Source organism: Chlorocebus sabaeus, chromosome 24 (genome assembly GCF_047675955.1).
Source record: "Chlorocebus sabaeus isolate Y175 chromosome 24, mChlSab1.0.hap1, whole genome shotgun sequence".
Taxonomy (NCBI): Eukaryota; Metazoa; Chordata; class Mammalia; order Primates; family Cercopithecidae; genus Chlorocebus; species Chlorocebus sabaeus.
Window position 1 is genome coordinate 1,201,586 of NC_132927.1, and position 19,506 is coordinate 1,221,091.

Consider the following 19,506-nt stretch of genomic DNA (forward strand, 5'->3'; position numbering starts at 1 on the left):
TATAGAAATTACGTTGAACATGGCAGGAGGAGAGAGTAACATCCTTATGGAGGATGCTTAACTGGGTCATCCCCTTCTAAATGGTCAAAGGGCAAGTGGGATGCCTAGTAGACTGTTAGAGTGATCAACCTCCTGGGGATGAGTACTCTGCTTCACCAGGGAGTCCCACATCTGATGCCCAGGTATCCACAGGCCACTCATCCACATTCTTCTGCTCCACCTGCCATAACAGCTAACTAACCTGCTGCAGCTCCTTCATCTTTCCTACACTGGTGGAAGGGCAAGGATTAAAGTATATCACCTTTGATCTGGCTATTGCGGTCCTCCCTGCCTTCCTTTCGATAAGGACAGACAGCTTGGAATATAAACACCCCAGGTAACACAAGGGCTCTGAGCATGACTGCAGGGTGAACCCATTAATCACCAGCAAGGCTGAAGTCATAGCCCTCAGTGGAAGCAAGCTGCCCATGATGAGAGCAGTGGGTGCCATGGTAAGGAAGTGAGGGTGCTCCTCAGGGCACAGAGTATCTCAGCTGGCTAGGGAATCTGGCCCTGCTTCCACCAGCAAGTTCTCCATGGAGAGCAACACCAGGGCACTGAACCAACTGGGTGGGCAACAGGAGACAACAACCACAGTCACAGCTGCTACCCTGCAATAGCACCTACTGTGTGTCAGGAAATAAGTAAGTCAGGTGCTTCATACATGCAACATTACTTTACATGTTTACAACCACTCCAAATATTCAGCTTTCGAGCTGAGGAAACCAAGGCATAGAGAGAGGGAGTAACTTGCTCAAGATCACACAGCTGGTGTCAGTGTAAGACTCAAACTCAAGTCTGTTTGATTTTGAAAACTATACCCTTTTCTCCACTGCATTGTGCAGCTCTTGGCTGCTGATCCCCATACATCCCCAAAAGCAAAACAGAGTCAAATTTTCAAATGGTAGACAATTGGTAATTGAACATGAAGAAAACAGTGCCTACTAGGTATCTGGTCACATGGGTCAATGGAATTAAGGGAGAAAATAAATAACTGCACCTTTGAATAGACTGGTGTTACATTGAAAAGAAAAGGACCTCGGTAAGGAATTCAATACCAAGTTACAGAGACTGGCACACTAACAGCAGAGAGTTTTGTGGCTGCCTATAGGGACACAGGGATAGGTGGTCAGGGACATGGCTGAAACACTACTAAGTTCTCAGATAAAGGTTTTGCTTGTAAAGCTTTTAATGGTAGACTAAAATCCAAATGAATGTCATTCATTTGCATAAAATGAGTATGAAGAAAATAAAACGATAAACCAGAAATTGGTTTTCAGAAGTTTCTTTTATATCCTTAAAGTGTGTTATCAAACTGCAGGGAATTCTAGCTTTTCCGGGACTGGGCACTCAGCTTAAGCCATTCTTGCGTACAAACTGGTGAAAGCTGCCTGCTGCCTGCTGGGGTTTAAGACTCTCCACCCAACAAAGACATTCTAAGAAGAAAATAAGAACTGACAGCACATCAGCTTAAAAAGCGATAAACAAACAAAATAACTCACACTAAATAATGAGGCAGGGGTTTCAGTGCTGTTTTTATTTTTGTAATACACTGACCACGTCTTCAACACCAAAAACCCAAACTTCACTCTTAACAGGTTCTAACATTCCTGCTATTTCAGGACAATGGCACTTTGGGTGTCAACAAGTAATGCAGACACAAAGCAGTTAGGTTGTGTATCCCTCTGTGTTCTTCACTTGAACATACTGCTTTTCAAGTATTCGGTGTATTCTTGTGGCTCCTGAGCTCCCTGAGGACGGAGTCACATTTTCCATAATTCTGCAGCCCTCTACACATACACACTAGGCTCAGCACACTACTAACCAGCAATTACTGAGGTCTCTGATGTGCCAGGCCCTGTGCCAGTCTCTTTGCTCGTGGTCTTATTTAATTTACACACGAAGTCCATAAGGTATGAGTTGTTCCCGTTGTGTAGGAAAGCAATCACGGAGGTTAGGTATGTTCTGTGGCCACGGCTAGAAAAGGAGATGGCTGAGATTTGAAGAGACTTGTGTCTGACCCCAGTCATGCTCTTATACCACTCCAAAACCTGGCATATTGAAGGACATTTGTAAGCATCTAGCCTTGTTTTAAACTGAAACTCTATTGGTTTGTCCTTTAGAAAAAAATGGAAAATTTCCATCTTCAGAATAGAACACTTCAATCAAGCTAGTGGCAAAACTTGTGATCACGATCCTAATGTACATCAAGCTCCTGGGACTAGAAACTTCTTCTGCCCAGTGATAGAACTTTGATTCCTGTTTGAGGAATGTGCAAAGTCACCAGCTGCCTTCTCGCCTTTTCTAGTTCCATCTCTGGCAGATAACTGACAACTTTTATTCCTCAAGCCAGTAGAAGAATGCTTTCAAATGCTAGATGAGAGTGATGACGGAACTACCAATTATTAAGCATTTACTATATTCTGGGGTTAAGCCAGGCAGTTTAATGTACATTTTCTCCCACAATTTTTTCTTAAGTCCTCCCACTAGCCCTCTAAGACAGGTACTTTTAATCAACATCTTACATAAATGGAAACTATGGCTTGAAAGGCCATCTGGCCCTCTAGGTTACATAGATAACACAGCTAGTCAGTCGTAGAAACGGATTCAAGTCCATGTTTTTACTATTGCCAAAGCTTTTGCTCTTACACAGTTACTTCTGATGAGTTACTTTGATTCTGGAAATAAAAGAAATGCAGAATATGCATGCAGAACCATTACTAGGCCATAGATTTCCCCAGTTGGTACCTATGTATGACAAAATAAAGCCTCATATCAGAAAAGAGTGATGCAACTTCTCACTGATATGGTATATCTGACTTTCAAGCATACACAAAGTACTCTTTCTTTTCAAAACCCATTAGAAATATGGAAAAATGATGCTCTACAAAGTACCTCTCATAAAAACAAAACTTAAAGTTCTAACTGGATTCAATGCGGTTAGGCTAAAAATAGAATAATCCAACTTATAAATCTAAATATTTCAATACAAATCTCTTTTTTAATATTGCACATACCAAAGTATTTATAATGCTCACTACATTGTATAACACCAAGCCCTGTATCCTCAAAAGACTTTATGTACCATCATCCAATTCCTACCTCGAGGCAAAAATTAAACTGATCACAGGAAAATTTAAACTCATTTCTGCAAAACTCTCCCCCTGCTTGTGGCCTGTAAGGTATTTCCAGCCCAGACTTAAAGAGCTCATTTTACGGGGAAGAAGATTCCTTTCTTCCACTGACCTCAGCATTTACAGAGCTGTATTGTAGCTCAAAATAAAATTAGATTTTGGAAGGAAAAGAGTTTGAAATATTATGTAGAAAAATATTGGCAACAAGATTCCTAGTATATCACAGCCTTAAAGCTAGAGAATTTTATCTGGAAGGCTGGCTACACAGTGGTTTAAAAAAACACCATAAACACACTTTTTGAAACTGAAGACATTTATAATCCCAAGTGCCCTTGGTTAATAAGTCAATTTTGGAAAATGAGTAATGCAAGGCTCTTTAGTATCAAGTTGCATTTTTTTCTGTAATACTCTCCATTAGAACGCAAAAACCAACAGAAGCCAAATTAAATGAAATCAAAGTCCATTTAACAGAGTGTCCTCTAAATTCAAGATAAAGACCATTACTATCTGAAAGATTCCAAGTAAGAGTTCTTAAATATCAAGAAAGAAGTGTCCTTAAATATCAACAAAGAACAAATGAATGTTTCCAACAGACACATAAAGAAATAAGTGCTCTAGAACAGTGATCTAAACAGGAGGTCCCGGTGTTTGTCATAATGTGTGTATCAACCCCAGCTATAATTATCCAGGAAGGTGTAAAATGGGTGATAGTAGTTGATCAATAAATGTTCTCAGTGTTACTATGACCACCACCACTACCACTAGTTTTAGCAGAGTTGCCACTTTTTGCAAACACAAATCTCTTCAAGGGAAGGGGTTTAAGCAACATATCAGTCTTCAAAGGTTTTTGTAAACCGTATTATTTCTTTCCTAACATATCAGATCAGTCACTCTGAGGAAATGTGTTTTTAATAGTCTTGGTAAGGGAGGAGAAAGGGTCATCTTAGAGTGAGAGAACAGTGGCCAAGCATGGTGGTTTGCAAAGACAAGCCCTGGGAAACAAAGGGCACAAGAGGCGAATGGTAGCTGGACAGGTCACCTGAGTGAGGAGCAACAGCGATGGGGAGAACACAGAGCAATCTCTCCTTCAGACCATTTCAGAAACATGTCAGAAAATCAGGTCCAATCTCAGAGCTATGTCATTTTTAAAAACAAAAGTGGTATTTTTAACAGTTCCCAATTTCGTGGAAAAGGAGGATTGTGACTTCACTTTTATCTTTAGGTAAGATGTGGCACATGTAAATGTTTTTGGAGACACAATATTTGAATCCTAGTTCAAAAAAATTCCTTCCCAAAAAGTGGCATAGCAGTGCTACGAGGATCTATACAGTCCTTAAATATAAAGTATAACAACTGACAAAATAAAAAACTTGCAATAATTATGTGCAAAAAGGTGAAGGCACTAGCCCAAACGGAATTGCTCATAAGAGAACCAAGGACTTTGCTGTATCAGCCAAGAATGAGACTCCCTTGGATGAATCCATAAATGTCAGGTCCAGAAAGGAAATGTAGGTTTCCCTTTTTCAAACAGTACAAAAGGCCAAGAAGCTTTAGAACTAAACAAACCAGGCCTGACCTCATAATAGTGTACTAAAAGCAAAGTCACAGATGTTTACATCCAGTCCAAATCAAGCCTATTATTAGAACTGAAACAAATAATTGTTTCAGCCAGATTTCAGGTTCCAAAAGGAGAGTGGACAGCCTGTGAAAGGAGAACCATCATTTGCAACTGCTAAGTGCTAAGCACTGTGACAGGCCTCTTGCCTGTGTTAGGACACTTAGTCCACACAGCAGCAGAATCTCTAACCCATAGAAAGCCATGGAATCTGGGGGCAGATTGAGAGCAAGGAGTGGGAGCTGAGACTGAGTCCAAAGGGCAGTTGCATGCTCACTACCGTGAGCAATTACCTCTGAAGCCAGACGTTTTACAACAGTTGATCACAGGTCACTGACCAGAAGTTATTTGTACTGTAGCAAAGGTTTCTACCTCTTAGGACTCTAGCCTAGGGTCTCTAACCATGACTATGCATCCCTTCAATAAAAAATTTATGACCATTAACCCCTATTAGATGCAAATTTTAAATTATATACATGAACACTGTTCTACTATATTATGGTAATTATAAAGCATATATGAAATATGTAAGTTAGAAAACAATTATATTTTAAATTTTAAATTGAAGTTTTAATATTTTATTCTCCTAACCCAATAGATCAGGCAGTGTATCACACTTAGAGACTGGCTTTTTTTGGCCTTTCTCTTCCAAAACACTCCCAATGGGCACATTCTGCTTCATGGGTCCCCAAGTCTAGGAAGAACTGACAGAAGTGGAATAGGTCTGCACACTTGGCCTTTACAGCTGAACCCATATTCAGTTTCTTACAATAATCAAACTTAAGAAGTGAGAGAGCGACTTCTTTGATCATCAGTAGACAGGCTCTTCCCAAGAGTGGTACAAATTGTTCTTGCATACAGATATGAAAAGGAATGTCACAGAGACACGTATCTTCAAATTCAGCTTGGCCACTAATCACATCTCTTTCTCATCTAACCCCACTTCAACCAGAGTCAAAAATTAAACTGGAAAGATCTGAACATGTTCTTTTTTTCTTCTTTTGCCTGACTGTAATGATTCTGTGATGTTAGGCAAAGCATCCAATTTCTGCAGGCCTCATTTATTCATGTAAACATTGGCATTAGCTTTGAGAATGACTAAGGATTCTTGTGGACATAAAAATCTAAAGTTCTAAAAAAATTCCTTCATCAATTTTCCTAATATGGCATGTATATACTATGGAATATTATGCAGCTATAAAACTAACACAGGAACAGAAAACAAAATACCACATGTTGTCACTTTAAGGTGGGAGCTAAATGATGAGAACTCAAGGAGACAAAGAAGGGAACAACAGACACTGGGGTCTAGTTGAGGGCAGAAAGTGGGAGAAGGGAGAGAATCAGAAAAATAACTATTGGGTAATAAGCTTAGTACCTAGGTGATAAAACAATCTGTACAACAAACCCCTGTGGCATAAGTTTACCTATATAACAAACACGCATGAACCCTAAATAAAAGCTAAAAAAAAATTAATGGGAACAGATTTCAGAACTAAAAACAAAAGCAAACATAAAAGGAGTACTATGCAGCTATAAAAAAGAATGAACATGGATGGAGCTGGAGGCCACTATTCTAAGTGAAATAACTCAGAAACAGAACATCAAATACAGAATGTTCTCACTTATAAGTGAGAGCTAAACAATGGGTACACATGGACATAAAGATGGAAATGACAGATACCAGGGACTCTAAAAGGCAGCAGGGTGGAAAGGAGTGAGGATTTAAAAATAATCTATCCAATATGATGTTCACTATTTGAATGATGGGTTCACGAGAAACCCAAGCTCCACCAGTAGGCAAAATATCCATGTAACAAACCTGCACGTGTACCCTGTAAATCTAAACTAAAAACAATAATTTTTTGAAAAGTTAATTTTTCTCACCCTGATTTCTCTCTATGTTCAAATGTTGGCTGTGATATAATGTGAAATGTGAATCATGAATTAAACGTATTGACCTAGGAAAAAAAAAACATAAATATGTTTGGTTGACATTTACCACTTCTCCCATCCCTCATCTAACAATAATACAGTAGAAGAGGCAGATGCCTGATGGTTTCCTAACTGAACCAGATCAAATGCATGAGGTGCCTCTTTTGCAGGACATAGGGTTGAATCTAGGTAAGACACCTTCTTCTTCACTCTTTCTCTGCAAACACAGACAAAAATCACAAATGCACAGTACCTTTATGTACACTTGCAAATGTATATGCAAATCAAATAATGGTATAACCCTAAAGTGAGCAGGCATTATATGCACCTCAAAGAGAACCTGGTGTAGACAATGTTAAATATTAAAGGGATTGTTAACTGGTTGTTAAACACACAAAGTACAATATATTTTATTTTAATTAATTAATTAATTAATTAATTATTTTTTTGAGACAGAATCTTGCTCTGTCACCTAGCCTGGAGTGCAGAGGCACAATCTTGGCTCATGGCAACATCTGCCTCCTGGGTTCAAGCAATTCTCCTGCCTCTGCCTCCTGAGTAGCTGGGATTACAGGCATGTGCCACCACACCTGGCTAATCTTTGTATTTTTAGTAGACACAGGGTTTCTCCATGTTGGCCAGGCTGGTCTCGGACTCCTGACCTCAAGTGATGCGCCCGCCTCAGCCTCCCAAAGTGCTGGGATTACACGTGTCAATTACAATAATATTGTCAAATACAATAAAATTGATAAGATATTTTAAGAGGTTCTGGTGGACTGGGGTTTTAAAATAAGGTAATTTTTGGCTCATGGCAGAGCACTAAGCAGGGCACAGAGAAGAATGATTCCAGTCCCATCCTACCACTCACTAGCAGTATGAATGTTTCCTCTAACAGTTACCCATGTGTTCCTTAGTTTTCTCATTGTAAGATAGGTATTCTTATTTTAAAGCAAGACCAAGATCATTATTTCTCCTGGTGAAAACTGAAAAAAAAAATTCAGCAATAGACGAATGATCAAATATTTTATGGTACTCAAGGAGACATTAAAATCATCTTTATAAAAAATGTATAAAACTAAAATTCTTATTACCATGTTAAATTAAAAAGGAGAACAAAATTATACCTAGATATTATAAAAGGGGAGGAGTATTAAAAAACATGAATCCTGAAAAGCCAAAGCCATGATTTTCCCATTGTTTTCATGTTTTTTAAAATAATATGTATACATTTATAGGAGGAACATTCTCAAAAATCATGGATCCAAGAACACAGTTGACTCTGACCTGTCCACAAGATAGAAAGGATTCTGAACAGAGGTATAACCCACGTAATTACTGCTTGTGTGCATTAGCTAGAAAACAGAGGAGGGCGGCTCATGCTTCCTTTCAGAGAGATGAAAACCTGGATCTCAAGGAATAAAGACCAAGTATATTCTTGCTATCTCGAAACCATCTGCCACGACCCTATACACTTCTCAGAGCAGGGTACTTGTTAAACTGATAAAACATCAAAATGCAGGGTAGCACGAAGTCTACAATCTCAGCCACATGGGATCCACACAAAGTGGATGAAGAATAATTTGTGTGAAAAGGGTAGAGGTGAGACAGTATGAAAATCCTCAGAGAGGTTAAAACCAAAAACCAAGAATCCAGTTTCCATTTTTCTTTGGAAAGCCCTCCTTAAGGAAATGTAGAATTGAAAATGGTTACAATGAGAAAAGAGCATTTGGGGAAAGTTTTGATATATTCAATGCCCATTAAATGATCACTTGTTACTACATTAAATGAACTCTTACTTCAAGAGAAACACTCAGGTACTTCACAATTTTAAGATAACAGCTTTCCATTGTAGGCCACAATAGAAGCATTTATAAATTGCTCATTTTGAATGATTCTAGAAGTCTGAATATATTAGAGAAATCTGCATTTTCCTATTGGTCATTGGTCCAATAGGTAGGATAAAATCTCCCTTTTAATTCCCTTGGAAACCTGACTATTTCCAAGGGAATTAAAAGACCACCTAGTAGCATCTTAGTGTGAACAACAGCAAGTTTCTTTAAAAAAAAAAAAAAAAAAAAAAAAAAAAAAAAAAAAAAAAAAAAAAAAAAAAAAAAACCAAAACAAGTACTGGCCGCTGTAACCCAGAGTGAATGTGTGAGCTCACATCCTGGAGGTCAAACCCAGAAGGTGAGTCCAGAGCTCAGGCAGTCTCAGTTCTTACAGAGGCGCAGCAGGACTGGGATTATGCCCAATTCCCCCCGCCTAGATACTTCATTTGTTCCACAAGGACGCTGTGATCAAAGCACTGGGAACAGAAAGGAGGTATCTACAACAGTCTCTACTCTCTAGAGGCTGACAGTCTACAGAAGTAAACAGAAAGCCAACTGACAAAGCCCAGCAATGCTAAGTGCTATTATAGAGATGACATGGGAGGCCAGAGGGGGCACATGTTCACACTCAGAGCACAGTAACTACCTGGTCTATTCTCTGTGGTATTGGACAGCTTGGCAACCTCACTGTGCTTGTGGCTAATAGTTTCTTCTGGAAAATTCTGCATATGGTTTAGCATGACTGGAACTGAGATAGAAATGTCAGTCATTTGTATTGTCTCTCCCTCCCTGTCTCTTCTTCATGGAAGTTGAGTACCTTCTATGTATCAGGCATTACATATGCACCTATAGTTCAGTTGCTCCTCAAAATACCCTGTGAATTTATTGCCATTTTAAAGATGAGAAAACTGAGTTTCAAAGACATGACAGAGCTAGTACAGTTATCATTCTCTCTCTCTCTCCCTCTCCCTCTCTCTCTCTCTCTCTGTGTGTGTGTGTGTGTGTGTGTGTGTGTGTGTGTGTCTAAAGAAAGGGTAACAGGAAAGAGTTGGAGAAACAAGAACCTGATCTGGGCTGAGAAGCCGGGTCCACAGGCATTTGTATCAGCCTCTCCCACTTCTGATGTTTGCTTAACAGTGAACTTGACTGACCTCAAAGAACATTTTGTTTTATTTTGTTTTAATTTTTCTTTTGATCCAGTAAAGATAGGTGTAGGAAAATAACATCTCCCATTTCAGGGATAGGACCTTGATTGACTAACCCAGTTCTAACTCCCTGTGAAGCAGGATAAACAGGCCTAAACACAAAGGGCTTCTGCACCCAATAGTCCCAGTATTGTGCAAATATTCGTTATTAGAGTGGAAATTTTCAAACTCTAAAATAGAACAGCAGTGTGATGCCACCTAATATTCTAGCTTTGGGGAAAAACAATGTTGGAATATAGGTTAATCGAGAGTAAACCGGTTTAAAAATGGCGGGTCAGAATGACCTTAAGATTCCTGTCAGGAGTGGGACACAGACTGCAGAGGATGCAAACTGGAGAGGGAATGAAGAAAAACTGTAGGGAAGGAGAGGGAGAAAACCCCCAAGGCCAAGTCTGGGTTATCATATGATTTTGCTTCACATGACATGGGTCACAGGTGCCTGTCATACATACATATTAACATGTTTTTTTTTTTCTTTTTGCTGTTGTCTTATAAATGTCTTGAGTCTGTTCCTGAGAGTCAGACTTTATTATTGGATTATTTATTTATTTTTATTTCAATGGGTTTTGGGGGGTAAAGGTGGTATTTGATCATTAACATGTTTTTAAAAAGCTATAGATGAGCAATCTTTATCTGGCAAGAACCATTAGTGGGATAGTGAGTATCCCACTAAAGGTAATAGTATTGCTCATAAAGCTGAATACCTTCCATGTATCATGCATTACACACACGTATACACAGTTCAGTTATTCTTCAAAATACCCTGTGAATTTAATGCAGAGGTACAGATATGATTGCCATTTTATAGATGAGAAAACTGAATTTCAAAGACATGACAGAGTACAGTCAGCGTTTTACCATAAGTCAGTCTTCTGCCTAACCTGTGTTCTTCTAGAGCTGGGGTTGGGAATTCTCCCCAGGCGCAAAGGGGCCTCTGACTATAGTTTACTGACAAAAGCCTCACTACCACACACAGCAAGGTGCCCTAACTTCTCAAAGTGTTAACCTCGAAAATCACCCAAAGAATGCATCTATGTGGCTTAAAACAGTGCCTTCTTGGTAGGCTGCTGTTTAGGATGTCTGCCAGGTACACAATGCCTTGCCAGCCACATGCCAGAAGGAGAGCTGTCTTAGTTTGCAATCTCCCTAACCACCACTTGCTCTACCTTTGCAATGAGTCAAAACTAATCATAACGAACATAAGTGAGTGAGTTGTGAAACTCCTGTTCTTAACAGTGGGCTGTGTGGTGGGAGAGCACACAGATGGAGTTTCCTTTTTAAATGAAATATTTGGCACTAGCCTCTGTTAAGAGTTTTCCCTTGTTTCCATCTGGTTTTAGTATTGGAAGGCATACATGAGAGAATGGAAAAAGAAAACTCTGTTGGCGTGCTAAACCACTAGAAAAGCTGAAGTCACTGACAGCACATCCTCTAAATCCTCAGAGATTAGCACACTCTGCTCAAGGAATGTTGTCACATTGTTTTTAAGAGGGGAGAGTTCTGTTCTCCAGATCTAGCCCTGTCTTGGGGTGGGGCGGGGAGGGGGAATGACAGTGTGTCTGCTTTGGAGTCAGATGGACCCAGGCATGAGTCAGCACCCTCATTGTTTAGCCACCTGACCCTAGGCAGTGCATCTACCAGCATTAAGCCTCAGGTATTTCATCTGTAAAGTAGAAATAACAAGAGAAGGCTGTTGTGAGGATTAAATGAGATGATACCTATTGAATGCTTACTTATCTATTTTTGAACTTTCCTAATCACAAGGTTTCAGGAAAGACAAATGTTATTATCACTGGTTTTCACAGGAAGAGATCTAGAACCACCAAGGAAACTCTAAAAAAAAATTTCGGGCATCTATTTTTTTCTACTACACAATGGAAGAAAACAAATTCATATGTGGCAGTGTCCCTGCCAGGAGCCTCTCCGAATGTCCCCGGGGGGTTCATCTGCTAAGAGTCAAATATATCTACTAACAGTGCCACTGTAATATGTGAATTTCTTAACAGCCCAGTTGTTGGTATACAGGAACGTTACCACCCAGCCAAAACCAACCAAAGCCTAAACCTGTAGGAGACCAGAGTAATACCGAGACATGATTATAACTAAAGCCACGTGAAAGGGTAAGAAAAGGCATTTGGTTTGGCAAATCTTTTCTCACACAATCCCTACGCCTACAAGAGAACAAGAGCACAGCACAGTGGATGAGGAAGTAGGCTCTAGAATCAAACCTGGGTTCAAGTCCTTGTTTTGTCACTCACTAGCTGAGGATCTTGGGCAAGCTGACTTGCCTCTATATGCTCAGTTTCCTCGTCTACAAAATAAGAACTATTATCTACCTCATAGCACTGTTATAAGGATTAAAGGAGTTAACATGTGGAAAGGGTACAGAATATGTGTGAACTCGATAAATACCACAACTACTATTATTATTACTATTACTAATCCCAAAGCAGGCTGATGCCACCCTGACTGTACGAGCACTGAAGCATGTGATGGGCCATGGCAGGTGCTGCCCTGCAGGTCATTTAAAATTATACCTGGTGGCCACACCTACTGAACTAGAAAATGTTTCAGAGGAAAATCCCCTCCTTTTCAATTCAGGTAACCAATGGTTATTGTTTTACAATTGCTTTAATCAAATATGTCTGTGCACATATCCTAGAAGAGCCAAATGCTCAACAAATGGTATAACAAAGGATACTGCATTTTTATAAAATGAAAAAGGATGTAAGAAAACTCACAATCAAGGCCCTGAAAATAACTTTGTTTTTTTATTGCCTTGCCTTGTAGAGTTAAAGTTTTATAGCTGGATGTACACATCAAATCTCTATAATAAAGAGACAAAAGGCTTACCCTGATATATATTCCAATGTAGGAAAGTCTATTAATCAATAACCTCAGAAATGAGATACAATGACACTGTGGAGGCCAAAAGTGTGCCACATCTCTATCAATCGTGAAGAGTCAGAAAGGAATCTACTATTTAAAACACAGTCCTCTCCACCACACCCCTCCCAAGTGAATCAGAAGAAATGAGGTGCTGTGGCAGTTGCACATGGCCATGGGTCAGGGATCAGGTAGATGTCTGACTCTGCCACTTCCAAAATGGTGACCCCGGGAGATCATGATCTCTGATGAACACTGATTCCTTGATCTGTGAAATGAGGAACATACCACCCAATAAACAGGGATGGTGCAGGGATTAACTGGAATTAAATAATACGATATGCATAAGATGAATACTTTTTACTTTTATATAATTTTTTAAAAACTTCTTAATTTCAGTAATATTCACTATTTATATTTTATATATTTATATATATAAAATTATTGTAGTTGATTTGCATTTCCTCTTTCACTGCTAATACCCTGGTGTGCCTCTGACTTCAGTGTGAATTTCTTCGTTTTTCCTGAGTAAAAACTCTTGAAAAGTCAACTTACCACTGCTGAATAAACCATTTCTACCAAGGTCAAATTTCATCTGCCTTGTCTCTTCTCTCTCTTCTAATATTTGTAGACTTTGAGATGAGAACCGGTCTGAATTAGAAAGTAAATAAAAAGAGTTTCTCTCCTATGCCAGATCACTGACAATTAAATTTGGTTACCCTAATTCCAGTAACAACCCGTAAAGAATTTTCTCAAATGCTCATAAATGTTTAAGTGTTGATATTAACTACCTGGATTCTTCTCTACATGACATGCATGAAATAAGAATGAAATTTGGTGTAAAACTTCCATGAGGGTTCAGATCCCTAGAATCTCAGAATCCACAATAAACCTGAATCGAACTACTCTGAATTTTTCAACTGAATAAACTAAGCCCAGAAAAATCAGATGTTTGACCATGGCCAGACAAGAAGAAAGAAATTAAAGAAGTTTTTAATAAAATCGAGTACCAAAAATATATCATTATGTCAGATGTCCCAATAAGACAACCCAGAGTATACCTTCCCAAAACAGTAAAACTTCTCAACCTTAGCTTCAGAAGTTCTTGCATAACACTTTCAAAATACAGATTAGCTTCCCCACCAGCCCCCCGTGCTGCATTAGAACCAGGCCATCTGTCCTTTGAGAAATTCTAGAGGGTATTATAAGGAACACCTAGGGCTGCCAATCACTGAGATAAAGGGCAGTATTGGCAGGTTCCATGCTCCTAATACATGTCATTACCTGCCATGGGTATCTATTTACATAAATTATTTCATCAAAAAGCATTCAGAACTTTTTCCTGAAGAAAATTTTACTCTCCCTACAAATCTAAAACCATTTTGAAAAGATTAAGATTTTCTGTTTCAACAAAACATGTAGAAGAATGTACTAATCACAAAAATTAAAGCTCCCACATGCTCCTTCTCTGGGGATGAGTAGCAGCCAAGGGAAGATTTTTACCCATTTATGGATATAAAGGGTAGCATCATATATTACACACACATAATTAAAACAGGATCCAGAAAATAGATTTTAAACCTGAAATTACAGAATGTTTGGTAGCTAACTGACGTCTAATAACAAACTGATTTTAACTTAGCATATTTCTAGTTTAGCTTTATAGACCCATATTATCATGGACAACTGACTATAGAAATTGTGGGTAGGGCTTACTTTACACTTTGAATGTGTTAACAGTTCTAAGTTACAAATAAAGTCTACACTATAATCAGGTACGTAGTAAACAAAAAACTCAAATAGCATCCTCCATTAAGCATCTATTGTGTCTCTATCAAGCAATATGCCAGGTGCTATAAGGAATTTATCATTAACAAAATTTACCATTGACCAGTCTTTGAGCAACCTAATCCACATGAGTGAGCAAGAATGAAAAGACAGCACAAAATAAAGATTTTGTATATAGACAGACCATACAGATGCAAGCACAGGTTTAGATGATACACAGCTGCTTCTATCAGAACGTTCAGAAAGGCCACTGGAATAACCTCTCATGCCTATAAAGTAAAGGGTTAGTTTCCGCCCACCTGAGGAGGTGCACAGAGATAAGGAGGTTAATATTTCCCACTAGTGACTCTGTAAAAGTGTTTTTAAAGTAATCAACTTTGGCTGGACGTGGTGGCTCACACCTGTAATCCCAGAACTTTGGGAGGCTAGGGTGGGTGGATGGCCTGAGGTCAGGAGTTAGAGACCAGCCTGGTCAACATGGTGAAAGGCTATCTCTATTAAAAATACAAAATTAGTCGGGTGCAGTGGCGTGAGCCTGTAGTCCCAGCTACTCAGGAGGCTGAGGCAGGAGAATTGCTTGAACCCGGGAGGTGGAGGTTGCAGTGAGCTGAGATCGCACCACTGCACTCCAGCCTGGGCAACAGAGCGAGATTCCATCTCAATAAAAAAAAAAAAAAAAAAAATCAATTTCATTGAAATACATTTACATATAATAAAATACAACCATTTTAAGTGTGCAGCCTGATGAGCTGTCAAAAATGTATACACCTATGTAATCAACACCACAATCAACAAACAGAACACCTAACGTCACTGCGAAAAATCGCCTCAGGCCCCTTCTCAGTCAATCCTGCCACTACATCCTACTCTTGTCTGTTCTAGAATATCATATAAATGGAATCACATAGTATATTGATGCTTCTGTCTGTTTTTTTTTTTTTCCCCACAACATAATGCTTTTGAGATTCATCCATGTTGCTACATATATTGGTAGTTCATTTCTTTTTACTGCAAGGTAGTATTCCACTGCAAAAATGTAAAATAATTTGTTTATGCGTTTAAATATGTCGATGGATATTTGAGTTATTTCTGGGTTTTGGTTATTATGAATGAGACTGTTATGAATATTTGTGTACAAGTTTTTAGGTGGATGTATGTTTTTATTTTTTCTCTTGAGTATATGCCTAGTAATGGGGTGCATGTTTGACTTTATAAAAAACTGCCAAGTTGTTTGCTAAAGCAGTCATATCATTTTTACATTCCCATCAGAAAGTAGGAGAGCTCAAATTGCTTCACAAGTTTGTTAACACTTGGTATTGTCAGTATTTTTAATTTTAGTCATTGCTGAAAAGAAAAAGCAGAAACCAATGCTTTAAGAATGTTAATCACAGAGGCATCTCAGTACATAAGCATTTGTACATATCATTCGAGAAGTCAATCAATCCGTGATTCCAGTGAGAAACACTCAAATCCTATCCCAAGACACCATAAAGAACTGGAGAGATTCTTTTTCTCCTTCTATAATTAAACCTAAATAAACTAAGAAAGATCATCTTCTTTATCCCACTCCAGTACCTTTTTTGGATACCTCCAAAGGATATTTAAACCGCTCTGAAAACAGTAAGTCTTATGATCACAGACCTCTAACTCTGATCATAAACTGTATTAGATATTGGGAAAAAATTCACACGAAGAAAAGTTAGTAAAAGACATTGGATATATATGAAACACCCATGTCTAGATACATATTTTGGCAAGCTTTTAAAGCAGTGATACTTCCTCCTTTTTTAAAATTTAATGCTTCATGCTGTTTGAAGAATGGTTAAAAATTATTTGCAGACATTGTCCTAATTTGGACAAAGTTTGCCAGTTCAAAATGGATCGCTGGATTTCATCAACCAAACCACAATAGTTGAAGGGCCTGGCCTCCCAGAAGGCGTAGGCAGTTCACACTAATAGCAGGAAGAAGACTGTCATTCCAGGGCTCGGCTTTCACTTCACAGACTCCTATGAGAGCTGAGCTACAAAGAGGTCATCCCTACCTAGACTGAATAGAATAGGAGAAATTCAAAATCCTGCTTAGTCTTTTAATGAACCTGCCATTTCCTCTGCCTGGAATGCCCTCTCACCCACACAATCCTCTTTTCAAAAGTGAAGCCCTGCTTTTCTCGAAATTCTTGGTTCTCCCAACCAGGACAAATTCTCTGCATACATGCGTTCCCATCATTGTATTTTTTTTAATCTTTCACAGTTTATAACTATGTTTATTTTAGTGACAGATTAATGTCTATTGCTGCTTGTCCACCAAATTAGGTAAGCTGCATGAATTCTTTTCATAGCGGTACCCACAGAAGCTAGAATGCTTGGCATAGAAAAATTCTTAATAAATATTTGAGTAATTGCTAATTAAAACATTACCTTATCAGGGATGTAACTGATATGCTTCTAAGCTTCGCACAAGTTGAAAAATAAAGGTGGCTGCTTCTTTGTCACTTACAAGAAGAATCAAATTGCAAAAATCTTGGGTGTCAAAGTTGCCTGCCCTTCTCCTGCCCCAGTTTCCACTATACTATCTGCTTCAATGTCAGATCTACTCTATCAGTCTGTCCTCTCAAGATTCAAAACCATGAAAAGACTGAAGAACAAAAGATTTTCCTCCATTAGAATGCAACAAAAAAGCAATTCTCACAGTTTTGGACTTTAAACCTGAAAGTCTTGGTAATTTGTAAAGGAAATACAGTTATTCCTTAAGTCCCAGGTCATTATCTTCTATGGCAGGGGAAATGAAATGGTTATGCTTTTTCACTGAGATGAGGTTGTTAGAGTCCCTATATCACTCTTGGAGGCTTCATGATCAGAATTAGGCAGACAACAGCAAATGTCTAAAATGCAAACAACTGTTCGTCAATTATACATATGTACTAGGCAAAATTCAAGTGGTTTCTAGACCATCTACCTTTCTTTCAACTACTCATCTACAAGAAATCTCAATGAAATATTGAGAAAATAGAGCTTAACAAAATTAGAATCACTAGGTGTCTATACTAGGCCAATGTTCAGCCCAGTCCAAATGCAAACCAATATTTATTTAAGTGTATTCTATTCATCGTTTGTGTAAGCAGAACTCCGGAATCTAAATTTAAGAATATGAAAATATTTTTAAGACCTGGGCTGGGCGTGGTGGCTCACGCATAATCCCAGCACTTTCAGAGGCCAAGGGGAAATGACTGTTTGGAGCTGGGAGTTTGAGACCAGCCTGGGCCATATGACAAGACCCCATTGCCACAAAAATGGCAAAAATGGTGGTTCATCCCTGCAATCCCAGCACTTTGGGAGGGCTAAGTAGGAGGATTGCTTGAGCCCAGGAGTTCGAGACCAGCCTAGGCAACAGAGTGAGAACTCATCTTCACAAAAAAAATACAAAAATCAGCTGGGCACAGTGTTGTGTGCCTGCAGTCCCAGCTCTCAGGAGGCTGAGGCAGGAGGATCGACTGAACCCAAGGAGGTCAAGGCTGCAGTGGGCCATGGCTGTGCTACTGCACTCCAGCCTGGGCAACAGAGTGAGACCCTGTCTCAAAACAAAACAAAACAAAACAAAACACAACAAAACACACTTGAATTTCATTAATAAAATTCTAGGAAGGTATTAGGTGAGGCTACTTCTTTCTTCCACTTAGTCATTAGATATTAATCGAGGCCCTAGAATATGCCAGGCACTGCTTAGCACATTAAAGAAATACAAATGTCTTCTAACAATAACCAAGTTTTTAAAATTAACCTAATCCTTATTTTTAATAACCAGAAACCAATGTTTCAAGGTCAATTCTCTCACACTCATTTAAATAAAAGCTTTCTTCCTTTTTTTTTTTTTTTTTTTTGAAGCAGAGTCTCACTCTATCACCCAGGCTGGAGTGCAGTGGTATGATCTCGGCTCATTGCAACCTCTGCCTCCCGAGTTCAAGCGATTCTCCAGTCTCAGCTGTCTGAGTAGCTGGGATTACAGGCAGACACCACCATGCCTGGCTAATTTTTGTGTTTTTAATAGACAGGGTTTTACTATGTTGGTCAGGCTGGTCTCGAACTCCTGGCCTCAGGTGATCCTCCTGCCTTGGCCTCTCAAAGTGCTGGGCATTTATAGGCATGAGCCACCAGGCCTGGCCCATTGAAAAATAATTCTTACCAAAGTGTTATGTTCTTACTTCATTTTTTTCGTTTGTCTGTTTTAATTACACTTTATGTTCTAGGGTACATGTGCAAAATGTGCAGGTTTGTTACATATGTATATACACATGCCACATTGGTGTGCTGCACCCATTAACTCGTCATTTACATTAGGTATGTTTCCTAATGCTATCCCTCCCTCGTCCCCCCACCCCACAACAAGCCTGGGTGTGTGATGTTCCCCTTCCTGTGTCCAAGTGTTCTTCATTGTTCAGTTCCCACATATGAGTGAGAACATGCGGTGTTTGGTTTTCTGTTCTTGTGATAGTTTGCTGAGAATGATGGTTTCCAGTTGCATCCATGTCCCTACAAAGGACATTAACTCATCCTTTTTTATGGCTGCATAGTATTCCATGGTGTATATGTGCCACATTTTCTTAATCCAATCTGTCACTGATGGACATTTAGGTTGGTTCCAAGTCTTTGCTATTGTGAACAGTACTGCAATAAACATATGTGTGTTTACTTCGTTTTAATCTAAGACACAATCTTAGAAATTTACATGTTCTTTCTGGTAAAAAGTTACTTTTGACTTTGGGAGGCCAAGACGGGCGGATCACGAGGTCAGGAGATCAAGACCATCCTGGCTAACACGGTGAAAACCCGTCTCTACTAAAAAATACAAAAAACTAGCCAGGCGAGGTGGCGGGCACCTGTAGTCCCAGCTACTAGGGAGGCTGAGGCAGGAGAATGGCATAAACCCGGGAGGCAGAGCTTGCAATGAGCTGAGATCCAGCCACTGCACTCCAGCCTGGGCGATAGAGCGAGACTCTGTCTCAGAAAAAAAAAAGAAAAGTTACTTTTACCCTAAAATAAATTCTGATAAATGATCAAAGGTTTAATTTTTTAAAAAG

The 19,506-nt window shown here is 39.1% G+C and overlaps 1 protein-coding gene across 3 annotated transcripts in view; it reads right to left on the bottom strand.

Moving 5' to 3' along the window:
• The window catches only part of STXBP6 (syntaxin binding protein 6), a 255,205-nt gene that overhangs the window by 157,994 nt on the left and 77,705 nt on the right, over nt 1-19,506 (bottom strand). The gene's annotated exons all lie outside the window — the stretch shown is intronic.